At 47.2% G+C, this 12,262-nt stretch overlaps 1 protein-coding gene across 3 annotated transcripts in view; it reads left to right on the top strand.

The window, feature by feature from the left end:
- LOC111872432 (cyclin-dependent kinase 14) overlaps positions 1 to 12,262 on the top strand; it is a 266,395-nt gene that overhangs the window by 44,646 nt on the left and 209,487 nt on the right. The window lies entirely within an intron of this gene.

Below are 12,262 nucleotides of genomic sequence, written 5' to 3'. Positions count from 1 at the left end.
CCCAGAAGACAACAGTCTTCATATTCACGGCTGAGTCCACTTGGTACGCTAGACACTTGTTGGGCCTATTGTATGACCCACGGATGATATATGAGTGTGGAGAAGTCGGTGGAATGAGAATTGGCAGGGGAAATAGAAGTACTCTGAGAATGCTAGCCACATGCCACTTTCTCCACCTCAAATCCCACACGGACTGGGCTGGATTCGAACTCGGGCAAATGATAAAAAGCTAAAATCTATCCCTGTAACAGGCCGTGGATGCCTGTAGGGTTGTGAGACGTCGAGGCTGCCACATTTTGTAGACAATCGACTCACAGATGGCGGTAATGATGTTTCTGTTCTGTGTGATTTAGTATTCTGACAAGAAATATCCCATCTGAAAATGTTGCTTTGCCAGTAACGTCTGTTGCGGAGCTTTTTGCGCATCGCATGGCGCAAGCTGTCGCAGCGCATTTCCGTTCACTGGCCCCTGCGTTCCGATTGGGAGAGGCATGACTATGTACACCCACGCAGCCGTCGGAACACAGTATATCGTCATGTGTTCTCAAGAAGTGTGTTCGTGTAGTTGGGTTTGGCTGGTGTATTTGTGGCTATGAGGCATCCATGAACAGTGTCAGGAGTAGAGAACTGGATGCTTGTGTCCTGTCTGTCGAAAACATAATTCGAAGTACTTCGTGACAGCAATGATTACGAATGGTATACATACGGAATAGTGTGTATTAATCTCTGAAACCATGAAATGTACCCAGTAACAGCCCGTCGAGGCTCCCACAGTTTCTAGACAATCTGCTCACAGATGGCTATAAGGTTGTCAGCCTTACGCGCCGGCAGCCCTTTACCCCCTCTCAGGATAATTCCTGGTACTCATTTCTGTTAGAGGCTGAGTCGATCCCAGGGCCATAGTGCGGCTGGAAGGATTAGGTCAATTGAAAAAACCAGTGACCTCGTCGGAAATCGAACCCGCTACCTTCCGACTTGTAGCAGAGTGCCTGAACCAACTACGCTACCGCGTGTCACCGAAATATAGCAGTGGAAAAGTTATATTTGAAAACAAATCTGCATTTTATCTGTAAGTCTTTTGATTTCTCCTTGTCTGCATGACCAAATTCGCTGCTATTCTGTGCCCATAACATCATTGAGTATACATCCAGCCTTGCGGAAGTAAAGTCCCATGTGTTAAATGAGCTCTTTGGTATGGCGATTTGGTTCGCGTCTTGTGGTGAGAATAGAATATAGTAATTTTCTGATGAGGTAACGGTCTGTTGCACTTTCTGATGTCGACGCGCTCTCGAAGATGATTTGGACAAAATGTAGGAGCATTTCATAGCGCGTGAGTACCGCATTTCCTTGAACATAATGAGCACTATTATTTCTTGTTATTCGGGCGGGGCGAGTCTGAGTTCTCTGGACTGCAACGGCAAACGGCCCACTGTACCAGTCCCGGATGGCAGATGAACTGAAGGAGCGATAATTTCCTGGGGGAAAACAGAAATACTTGTAAGGAAACCAGTAATCATCGGTGCTGAAGCTGTCCTTGTGTTTAACTAATTAAGCACTACGCCATGAAGGCGTACGGGGGAGTGGATGTATAGTTCCACATTTTCTTGACCTCAGCATCAGTTGGAGGTGAGTGGTCAGCTTCTCGCTGCGGCCGCTTTGCCCCCGGGGAAAGAGCCTCCGATACCCATTGGATAGGAGGCTGGGTGGGCCCCAGAGCCGGTCTGGACGACGTAGAGAAGAGAAAATTCTTGACCCTTCCAGGGCTCGAACTCCGACCCCCTCCGTCGTTCAGCCCGTAGCCAGTCGCTGTACCGACTGAGCTATCCCGGCTATAATCATTTTCATTCAGAGCCCAACTCGGCATTGGAGACCAATGATTCGCCGTCCCTGCCATAAAGGGTTATGTCATGGGGTCGAGTTGATCTGAATTCTATATTAGTTTCGTATGGAGACAGCGCTAATGAAATTCCTCCATTAGAATACGAGATGAGAACAATAGACACGTGTACAGGACATACAAGGATAGAGCCATGCTCTTCTGAAAGAGCCAGAGCTCGCATCTTACCTTAGTGCATCCACTCCATGAGGGCACGCGGTAGCGTAGTTGGTTGAGGCACTATGCTACAAGCCTGAAGGTCGCAGTTTCGAGTCCCGATGGAGTGGATTTTTTTTTTCATTTGACCTAATCCTTCCAGCCGCATTATGACCCCGGGGTCCACTCAGCCTCTAACAGAAATTTGTACCAGGAATATTTCTGGGGGTTAAAGGGTGGCCGGCGCGGAGGCTGACGACCTTGCCGCCATCTGTGAGCCGATTGTCTAGAAAATGTGGGAGCCTCGACGTGTCACAACCATATGGGCCTGCACGGTCTGTTACAGCGATAGCTTTGCCTTTTCACTGAATAACTCTCATGGAACACATTTCATTTGGCCGTCACTATGAGAAGAAACACAGAGCTTCCGCCACTCAACCTATGACGTCAATATCTATGAAAAAGTTCGATGAATGGTATTCAGATCCGTCCAGAGAGGCGAACAGCAATTGGATATAAAGTCCTTTATGTTTTGTATATTCCGATATAATGCATTCCATCCACGCTGTCGAGAGGGGGGACTGGTGTCCTGAACGGAAATGTTCAATGAGTAGAAGCACTTGACCATTCCAAGGTCGTGCCTTCAGAAACTTCCTCCACGGGCAGCAAAAAAGACAGCGATTGGATTGTTCACTCGTAGGCGCTGGCTCTCGAGAGTGAATCAGTGTTCTGAAGGTCTGACGCCACGGCATGGAATAGTACAGTGCGTTCAGTTAAGGAGGAAACTTCGCAACACCGCTGACCCGGCCCAACATTCCTCACAGATTGCTGCTGTAACTGCCGATAGCAGAATGAGTCATTAGCGCTGATAGACACGCGGTGTTACAATTACAGCAGCAATCTGCGAGGAATGCTGGGCCCGGTCAGTGGTGTTGCGAAGTTTCCTCATTAATTGAACACCCTGTACTGCTATCCTGCAGCCGATCAGAGTACGTACATAACCTGGCAGCATGGTATGCCATTGCCTTATGGCGTTCTCAGTATGCCGGACTGCGTAGCATTGAATTGTAGGTTACATGAATGATGTATTGAATTGACGTATTGTCCTGGCCTTCACTTAGTAGGACTGAGAAATACCACGAAAATTATTAGGACAGCTGGTGTCCTGGCTCGAATACGAACCAGGAGGAGGTGACATGTTCCTCCGAAATTCTGGGTGAGTTTTTCAACGGACTACACGGCGTCATATCCTAGAAGATGGAACTCTTTGTAGAGGTTAGTGTTAACAGACCTTACTGCAGTGCAGCGCCCTGTCAGCGCACTGTGTTAACATAATGTGACGCAGCATCGTTACGATTTTGCAGAGATATGATTCTAGAGGATGTTGCAGGCATGTTTCTTGATCGTTGAATGTTACTGCCAGAAATATTCGCCTACTGTCTTGTAAGTACCGACTTTTCCGTTTTGTGAGTTGGTTTCCTGTAAAATTAAAGTCTGTGGGGGGTCGTAAGATAGGCGCGAAGATACTCGGGTGCAGGGAGGTGAAGCTTGCCAACTTCCCAAATCCCAGTGCTGCGAGATAAAAATGTTGCGAGAATCGACTCTCGAAATAGTTTCATGGCGGATAATACCACAGATACCTCTCGTCCATAATTTTCGTTAGGATTAGACACGCGCCATCAATTCTTGTAATCGGAATATAAAATTTGGGGCCCCGCTATTGCGTACATTTCCCATGCTTAGTGCCCGTATTTTTTATGTTGCCACTTATTTACTATATTTAACTTCCAGCATGAAGATTTGGCTTGTTGCCGGTGTAACCCGTCCACAGGTCTGGCAACTTCAGCCGGGAATGCTAGTTTGATACTTGTAGAGCGTGTTTATTAATTTGCACATAACTAGGCGTCATGATTCTCCTAATATATAATGTTACACTCTCACTCGATTACGGGTTAGATAAAGCTGATTCATGTAAGGTAAAAAATTTAAAACTGACCCTTATCCGGCCGTTGAGGCACAAAGGGTTGTGAGACGTCGATGTCCCCACATTTCCTATACACAGTCGCCTCACAGATGGCGTTAAGGTTGTCAGCCTAATGCCCCGGACGCTCTTTATCCCCCCAGGAAGATTCCTGGTACTCATTTCTGTGAGAGGCTGAGTTGACCCCAGGGCCATGGTGTGGCTGGAAGGATTAGGTCAATTGAAAAATCCTGTGACCTCATCGGGACTCGAACCCGCATAGTGCCTCAAACAACGAGGCTACCGCGTGTCCCCAGCTAATTCATATATATTGCTGACAATAATAATATATAGATTTATGGCAAGATACAGTGGTCGTGGATATTTTCACCCGAAGACAGAGGTAGAATCCAGTCTCCGAAACATTGTTTTGAAATATAAACAGGACGTTGCTTTTAGATAAAGACAAAACGATGGCTAGTGCCCAAAAACACAATATTTGCACCGACTTGACCCTTTGAAGCACGAAAGTGAGGGGGGGGGGAGGTGAAAGGACCCGTGAAAGGGGTGACAGTTCCTTGTGGAAAGGGAGGTACAGCATCGCTTGTTAGAAGGTTCCAAGGCTTCGCTCGGTAGTCCTGATAAAAATTGTGTGGAAGTGAAGACGTTAGAATGGTTAGAGGCGGTGGCTTGAGACAGGGGCCGCAGGATTAAGATTTTCTGGATTAGTTGCCGAATTTATTCCAAATTCCGTTCCTACTTGACGGAAACGTGGTACCCCCCTTGTTATAGGAGCTGGGCTACAGGCTGGACGATCAAGGAATCTTGGTTCTATTCCCTGAAGGTCACGAAGATTCTTTTTGTTTTATTCAGAATTATGTAACGTACTGTGTTACTGGTAACTCCGTGGTTTCAGTCCGCACGCAGACTATACCGACCGAGCGACCGCCACTTGTCGGCGAAGTTAATGCCAACTTTTCCGGATAGAGGCTGTCGCGTGCTCAGCGCAACGGATCCCCACGGCCGTTGATTTCTGTTTTCTAGACCGGAGCCGCTACATTTCCTTCAAATAGCTCCTCAGTTATCCTCACGAGGCTGAGTGGACTCCGTTCCAGATCCACTACTTCTCAGAAAGTCTGGTAGTGCCGGGAATCGAACCCGGCTCTCTGGATCTGTAGCCAGAAACGTTGACCACTAGACTACAGAGGCGGTCAACCTACTGTGTTACGTTAAGTAAAATGCTAATCTTATTCTGTCGCGTGTTTAGGTTTTGTAACGGTGAGATAGGACGTTTTAAGATTCACATATCCGTTCCTGGTTTCCAGTTATTTTGCAATGACATGTTGCGATATGGAGCTCTCGCTTACCTTCAGGCTGTAGCTGAAGTGTCTCAGCGAAAATGACGTGGTTTATGGCTGCGTGAAGTTACGCGACCGCAATGAATTGATATACTCGTAAACTGACAGCTGAAGTACAGTCCGGTTCTGCTTGTGCAACGAGCATTGCGAAAGAATGAATATTGGTGGTTACTGTACCGGAAATGGTGAGAAAGAGACACTCTCGAGAATGAGCAGATAACTTCGGTCAGTTCCGCTCCGTTGGCTGCGAGTGTAGTGACAATTCCGGGTGTTCCCCACAACACAGAGAAGAAGGCCCAAATATGGGCTGCCCCTGTATTTTGGTCCATTAGTGGAAGGCTGTTACGTTAACCGATTAAATAAATGCACTGATACGTAAGAACGACCCGGGATAGCTCAGTCGGTATAGCGACTGGCTACGGGCTGGACGGCCAAGGGATCGGACTTGGAGTCCCGATGGGTGAAAGAATTTTCATTTCTCCGTGTCGTCCAGACCGGCTCTGAAGCCCACCCACCCTCCTATCGAATGGGTACCGGGGATAAAGCGGCCGGGGCGTGAAGGTGACCACTCACGTTCAACTAGTGCCGAAGTCAAGAAAATGTGGATCTATACATCCACTTCCCCACCATACGTCTTCATGGCGTAGTGCTTAATTAGTTAAACATCAGGACAACTTCACCTTTTACTGATTCGTAAGAAATACTGCTGGCTTTAAGGTTTGAGAACCAAAATTTCATCAGTTGAATTGTTCCTGTTTCCCTGGGGTTGTGACTTTAAGATTGTCTCAGTTTGTGTAGCGACGGGCTGCATAGCCCAGGGATCGTAGTTCGATTGCCGGCTGTGACATGGGACTTTTTTCCACAGTATCCAGGCTCAGCTCTGGAGTCCAATGGATACCTCCCAGGGCTCTTTCCATGCGGTTAAAGCGGCATGAGCGTGAGGTTTACGAATGATGGAAGTATAGTCCACTCCCCATAGGTGCTTAGGAACACATTTACTGTCACACTCATGTGTGTGTCATGTAAGTCAGATTGGTTTAAGTTACCAACATCACCTCCTGAAGAGTTGCAGGTTACGTAAACCTTACCGGCAACACCATAAGGTAGTGACGTTTTTGCACTTGAAAGGCATTTTCACAAAGAAACTCTCCGTGGCTTTAGTCTGCAAGCGAACCGTACCGACCGAGCGACCGCCGCTTGTCGGCGAAGTTAGTGCCAACTTTAGCGGGTAGAAGGTGTATATAGGTATAAACCTATGAACGTATGAAGTTCCGGAAGTCACCACGAGGAGCGCTTCAAGCATAACCAGTCAAAATGGCGAAACTGGTGGAAAATGCGCGATATCTCGTGTGGTTTGTGGAGACGTAGTCAATCACGTGCCATGAGGCTGAGTTGAAGATCAGGTTTATGTCTTTTATTAGCCAAACAATTCTCAGGTAACCGAAGATAGGATTCGTCAAACTTTTAAGAGTCCACTGACACAAATACGTTACGCACAACATGGGACGAATGGATGTAGTGAAGAGTTACCCGTCGAGCCCACATTGAACACTTACGGAGTGATAGAAAGTACTTTACTAGTTGCCTCTTCCAGCGGTGTACATGTGGCGTTGTGTCCCATTTAGGGCATACACGTTACATGTATATTTTTAAGTTCTCTCCTTTTACGGCCGATTCTGTGGTCTAGTGGTCAGAGTTCCTGGCTGCAGATCCAGAGGTTCGGGTTTGATTCCCGGCGCTACCGTATTTTCTGAGAAGTAGTGGGTCTGAAACGGGGTCCACTCAGTCTCGTGAGGATAATTGAGGAGCTTTTTCAAGGAAATAGCGGCTCCGGTCCAGAAAATCGAAATTAACGGCCGTGGGAAACCGTTGCGCTGACCACGTGACACCCTCTATCCGCTAAAGTTGGCTCTAACTTTGCCGACAAGCGACCTGCCGTTTGGTCGGACTACAGAAACAAACTCCGTGGCCTGTATTCCGACCAAGCGGCAGGTCGCTTGGTCGGACTACAGCCACGGAGTTTGTTTCTGTTCTGTTGAGATAACCCAGTACATTGAAGGTATTAATGAACAAATGCGGTAGCTCTGTGCATAGGGACTGCGCTTCGGCCTGGGGGACAAAGATATTGGGTTCCGTATCCGGCTGGAGTCACGGGTCTTTACCCATAGTGTCCAGACCCCCTCGGGAACCCACCCTGCCTCCTGTGCCAATGGGTACCGAGGTCTTTCTTCCGCGGGATAAAACGACCAGTGCTTGGAGTTTTACTGCCACTTCCCCACACATCTTCGTGAAGTGGTTCAGTTGTTTAACGACGTTATTCTTTTCAACTTCCTTATCTCCGAGGCTTTTATCGTTTTCAAAGCATTATTGCTACTGACTTTGCCCCTTGCTGGGCCTGTCACACAGCTTTACCGCTTTATCAGAGCCCCATTTACCACTATGGTTCCTGTTGGGTCTTGCCAGCATCCGTGGCGAAGCTGTGCGCCACCCCAACATGCAGGCGTCGTCTTGATTTTCCCCCTTCCCCGACGTGGACGCTGCAACGGGAAAGACTATGGGAAGAAAGAGAACTCGGAGACTTCGTCTATCGACCCGTATAAAGCGGAAACGATCCAGGAAGACTTTTTCAACTGCCTCGGTTTTGTAGCGTGAAATGATGGGAAGTTTCTGTGCGCGCATGAACGTGAGGGGAATTATGAGGGTGAGAAATCTTTCCAGGCTACCAGCACTGTCAGTTGGTTAAGAATTGCCGACGTTTCTGGGGCCCTGTCTTCCATCATCAGGACGTGACGATGGAGATGATAGCTGAAACGTCGGTTATTTTTAACCAATTGACACGGCTCAGTGCCCCAAGAGATTTTATTAACGTTACCCGCCATATAAGCTCCATGTCTTATCGTGGTCTGTGTTTTCAGTCACTGTCCCAGCCAGTCCTGATGTGGGTATTCAGGATGTGTAAATCGATTGGTTTGTATGTGTATGCTTGCTTCCTGCTTCGCGATGGTTTCTTGCATGGTTTAGTCTTCCATCCTGAAGATGGAGGCCACATGTTCCACGGAAAAATCACGGTTGACTTTCAACGGACTGCATGACGTCACATCCAAGAAGATTGAGTTGTTCATGACTACCTCTGTGAGAACTTCAAATCACATAAAGTAAACCCTCGCTAATCCTGAGTAACTGGAAGGGGCAGGTCATCCGGATTAGTGAAGCAAAAGGTAGCCCTAAAAGACCAATCAACTTAGGACACAAACAAAACAAAAACTCCGTGTTTTTAGTCCGCAAGCGAACTATACCGACCTAGCGACCGTCACTTGTCGGCAAAGTTAGTGCCAACGTTTCCGGATGGAGGGTGTCGCGTGGTCAGCGCAAAGGATCCCCACTGCCGTTAATCTCGGTTTTCTAGACCGGAGCCGCTATTTCCTTGAAATAACTCCTCAGTTATCATCACAAGGCTAAGTGGACCCCGTTACAGACCCACTACTTCTCAGAAAATCTGGTAGCGCCGGGAATCGAACCCGGACCTCTGGATCTGTAGGCAGGAACTGTGACTACTAGATCACAGAGACGGTTCCAGTGCCACTTTATTCACCGCAAATCCCACATAAGCTGATCTGGCCCACGACTGTGGGATGCCGGTAACCAAACCTCCTGAGCTATGACACGGTTTGAACCCGGGACCTTGTAATCGCCAGATTAATACGCTTCAAACCAACGGGAAAACAGAATTATATTGTTTCTGAAAGCATCTTTGAGGGTTACGTCATCATACCATGACGTTGGTCGCTACGTCATTAGAAGGTTACTAGACTTTGTTTACGATGGGAAATCTCCTTGGGTACACAGGGACTTTTTCCCCGTGAGGTTATCTACTCAAGGTCAGACGGAAGTGTCGCCAACGAGGTCACTGATGTGAGGATTTTGTTTCCCATTTATGTTAAGAACTGAATTTCGTCCCGTTCTAGTGATGTCACCGCCTGCGTCACATGTTTTGAACTGACAGTAGCATCTATTGAATCTGCATCTTGGCTGACACTGTAACGTGTCCGACTTGTTGTCGGGACTTGCCCGGTTCGAATCCTAGCAAGGATACCGACTGACCTAAGTGACGTTCCTCGTGGTTTTCCGCGATCCGTCCCGACGCATGCTGGAATAGTACCTGAAATTAGGCAACAACCGTTTCCTTCCATATACTTTGCGATTAATCATCATATCATCGAACGCTATATAGTCTGGGCTTAACTGACGTCACGAAGCCGCCAGTCGGTCAGCTACTCAACAAGGTTCACCATCGTGTTCGCAAGAGCCCTCACCTGGTCCATATCCTGAGCCAGGTGAATCAACTACATACACCCCATCCTATTTCTATAAGATCCGTTTTAATATTATCCCGAGGCCTTCCAAGTGGTTTCTTTCTTTCTGGCTTTCCCACTAGAATCCTCTTCTAACCATATATTCTAGATACCTGGCCTATCACATCGTTGACTTGCAGCCGCAGTAAATCAAGTAAATAAATGAAATATCCACCTTTTTTCTAAGGGATCATTTTCCAAGAGGTTTCTTAACAAAATTTATATGTTCTCTTTTGTTTCCCCAATCCCCTCAACATGTCTTTCCTCCATAATGGCGTAGAAGTTAATGATCTCTACCTCATCGGGGCGTCTACCTTCATGCCGAATTTTGTGACAGTCTGTGAGCTGTTGCAGTCTTATGAGAGAGAGGCCAACACAGGCACGCCCGTACCTCACTCCTTCCACATCCCAAAGATTGTAGGAAATCTCAGAATAATGAATCCGGAAGCGATAAATCACGATATGTATCATCCATTACAGCACGTCGGTTCGCTTCGGGAGGACAGATTAATGACAGAGGAGTTAGGAAAGTGGGAATTGCGCCGAAGCACGTCTTAACGGGGAGCTGCGAAGCGTGTGGAGAGGAGACGGCCAAGTCCGTCAGGCTTTGTGTAGGCAACCTGACGGACGGACAGCCCCGTGTAAATACGAGCACGGGAAGTATGTTTGCAGTAGATTTGAGTAATTGTTTAATGTTGACGTAATTGTCGCGGCACACGGTAGCGTAGTTGGTTGGTAGCTGGAAGATCGCGGGTTCGAGACCCGATGTGGTTGTTTGATTTCTCAGTTGGAGTAATCCTTCCAGCCGCACTGTGGCCCTGTGGTCGACTCAGCCTCTAACGGAAACGAGTACCAGGAATCTTCCTGCGGCCGGCGAATAAAGCTGACAACCTCACCGTCGTCTGTGAGCCGATTGTCTAGAAAATGTGAGAGCCTCGACGTCTCACAACCCTATGGGCCTCCATGGCGTGTCCTCTCTTTTTATCTTACATAACTGTGTACGTCACTATATGACGATGACGTAACGGTATACGTCACTATATGGTAACGTATTCTCGTTCCCGTAGTACATGGAGTTGACAACTGCACTGAGGCATCACTACGGGGGCCAACTGGGCCCAACTGCGGCTACTTCTGGTATCGTTGCCAGTTAGAAGATGCTAATAATATAAATTATTTGTGACAGAATTTTTAACCATAAAATCCATATAAATGTTATTTAAAAATTAGATTTACCACCCACAGAATAACGATGCATTTCAGGTCCCCCATGTTATCTCACGGAAGGGAAGAAGGGGGCCATATTTAGAGCCCCCTACGGGTGGGGAATAAGCGGTCAGCCCTGATTTGTAGAACCCCGTTACAGGAGTATCATCTCAGATGGAGGTAATTATGTTGTACTTGGATCGAAACTCGTGAATCGGTACCTCACTCTACATTGTAGAATCTACAAAATTCTACCTTGTAAATGGAAGCTGTATTTTTCTCTGTAACGCCTGTCTACAAGAGTGGACTGTGTCACACCCCAGAAGAGTACAATCACCGCAGTCAAAATAAGATCTAAAATTTTGTGACGATGGTACATTACGTTTTTGGACATTATCCATTGTATTGTCTTTATCTAAAAACACCGTTCTGTTTATTTTTCAAAACACAATGTGTCGGAGACTGTATTCTGTCTCCGTCTTCAATTGGGTCCAAACGATACGGCTAGTCCCTATCTCCGGACGAATCCCCGGTGCGGAGATAGGGACAGCTCTATCAATTGGACCCAACTGAGTAGGTTTGGCCTGAAGACGGAGACAAAATCCAGGATCTCAAACGTTGTGTCTTGGAAAATAAACAGAACGGCGTTTTTAGATAAAGACAATACAAGATTAACGTCCAAAAGCATAATATTTGTACTGCAGTGAACAACTGAAAACATATAAGACTGACCATTTCATCACTGAACAAGGCCTGCATGTGTCAACTCCACTGCGCTGGGGTTAGCAGACATCCGCTAGGGGAACTTCGTGATGAGCATTAGCAAATATCACATGTGACAGAACGCCAGAGACAAAAAACATACACAAAAATAAACACGCGATAAACAAGCAAAGAGAATAAAGAAATAAACATTCATGAACCGTTTTCACACACAGAAAACCCTCAATTGCATTAGGAGGAAACTACTGCAACAGGAAGCATTAGAAAGAGCAGCTGTTTGATGTACCAACGGAGAACAGGCAGTCACTCCCCCCCGGCCTTCCTCGCTGCGTGTGTGTGTACAAACTAGATATATCACAGTCAGTCTAGGTCAGGGCTATCCACTAGACTGCCTGTCACTTGGTTTTGCGCGGCCCATGCGTTCTGTTTGCCGAACAGTTTCAACATCTTCCTCTAAGGGGCACGCGGTAGCTTAGTTGATTGAGTCACTGTGCTACAAGCCGGGAGGCCGCAGGTTCGATTCCCGATGAGGTCATTTCATTTATTCAATTTACCTAATCCTTCCAGCCTCACTATGGCCGTGGGGTCGAGTCAGCCTCTAACAGAAATGAGTACCAACAATCTTCCTGGG

Source organism: Cryptotermes secundus, unplaced genomic scaffold (genome assembly GCF_002891405.2).
Source record: "Cryptotermes secundus unplaced genomic scaffold, Csec_1.0 scaffold247, whole genome shotgun sequence".
Classification (NCBI taxonomy): Eukaryota; Metazoa; Arthropoda; class Insecta; order Blattodea; family Kalotermitidae; genus Cryptotermes; species Cryptotermes secundus.
Note: the sequence above shows the minus strand (reverse complement) of the source record. Positions and strands in the feature narration are given on the sequence as shown.